The 1,481-nt window shown below is 48.7% G+C and overlaps 1 protein-coding gene across 2 annotated transcripts in view; it reads left to right on the top strand.

Moving 5' to 3' along the window:
* The window catches only part of Tmem248 (transmembrane protein 248), a 20,833-nt gene that overhangs the window by 1,088 nt on the left and 18,264 nt on the right, over window positions 1–1,481 (top strand). Inside the window, exon 1 of one of the 2 annotated variants that reach the window (XM_029533812.1) lies at window positions 923–1,092. The exons of the other annotated variant lie outside the window; for it this stretch is intronic. The gene's annotated coding sequence lies outside the window, so the exon portion shown is untranslated. Of the gene's footprint in view, window positions 1–922; window positions 1,093–1,481 lie in introns of those variants that run through there. 2 annotated transcript variants of the gene reach the window in all.

The following is a 1,481-nucleotide window of genomic DNA, read 5'->3' as shown; positions in this document are numbered from 1 at the left end:
TGGCTGTCCTGGAACTCACTCTGTAGACCAGGCTGGCCTCGAACTCAGAAATCCGCCTGCCTCTGCCTCCCGAGTGCTGGGATTAAAGGCGTGCGCCATCACGCCCGACTTGTTTTGGTTTTAATCTTAATACTGGAGTCTGGAGTCTCCTGCAACCTTGGATAACCCAAACCCACGACTCTTAGACTCCCTAGTGCTGCCGTGCCATGTGTGCACCGCCATGCCAGTTAAGCCCCCGCTAAAACAATTGTTTTTTTTTTAAAGACAGTTCCACTGTGTAGTTCAGCCTGACCTCCAGCTCTCTGTGTAGCTTGAAGTTGTGATCCTCCTGCCTCAGCCTCATATTGGGGTGTTGTTAGCTGTGTGGCACCAAACAGAGTAGTGGTAGCCTGGTGACAAGGGTAGTCAATACTGGGGCAGGGGGGTGATTTCTTACCTGTCGCCATGGTTTAATACAGCAAATCACGGGAGGATTTCCACATACTGTAAGACACGCAGCTCTAGTTCTGCTGATACTGAGAACCCAGAGCTGTGGGGTTAACGGAATGGAAATCACCTGAAGCCATGTCACAGTAATGGAGCTAGAATTTTCCCAGGTTTCTGTCGTTGCCTTGTCTGAACATTCTCAGGAGCCTATGGTTTTAAAGCTTCGTGTTTCCTTTTGACCCTTCTTCCTTCCCTCTCTCATCTAGTGCTCTCCTCTTTATACAGGAGCATTAGAGAAAACTGGTCCTGATTTGGGGGTGGGGTGTGGTGGTCGGGGGAACAGAGCACAGTGCAAGGGTGGTGGACCTACAGGATGGTTTTTGTCAGTATGGAAAGTCTGTAGAATTCTAATATTATGGACCAGACTTGGTGGCACATGCCTGTGATCCCAGATCCTTGTGAGCTACCACTGGAGCTGCCACCAGCCCAACCCAGGTGCCCTGGAAGATTAACCGAGCCTTCTTTCCATCCCCACAGAACTTGAGTTAGACAACTAAAGTGTTTATTGAAGATGGTGTCCCGGATGATGTAGTTGGTGTGTCCGAGGCACGTGGAATTGATTGGTGGGAAGCCCTCTTGCTGGCCCTGGTGTTGTGTGATAGCACAGTGAGTTAAATGAGAGTCCTTCATGCCTGCTTGTATCATTGTATATTACCTATGCTGTATACTGACACAGACACTGATATCCACCTAACAGTGTTGGAGAAATGAGAATACCCACCCAGTGGGTGCTAAGCAGTTGGTAGGGTGCCAGTGCATGGCATAAGCAGTTCTTCTCTCCTTAACCTGCTATAATCTAGTTCTGCCACAATCCACAATTCACTCTTGTGAACGAGATTTTCTTTGTTTGTTTTATGTGTCTGAGTATACTGCCCTGTTGCTGTCTTCAAACACACCAGAAGAGGGCATTGGATCCCCTTACAGGTGGTTGTGAGCCACCATGTGGTTGCTGGGAATTGAACTCATGACCTCTGGAAGAGCAGTCAGTGCTCTTA

The sequence above is a fragment of the Mus pahari genome, chromosome 23 (assembly GCF_900095145.1).
Source record: "Mus pahari chromosome 23, PAHARI_EIJ_v1.1, whole genome shotgun sequence".
NCBI lineage: Eukaryota > Metazoa > Chordata > Mammalia > Rodentia > Muridae > Mus > Mus pahari.
Note: the sequence above shows the minus strand (reverse complement) of the source record. Positions and strands in the feature narration are given on the sequence as shown.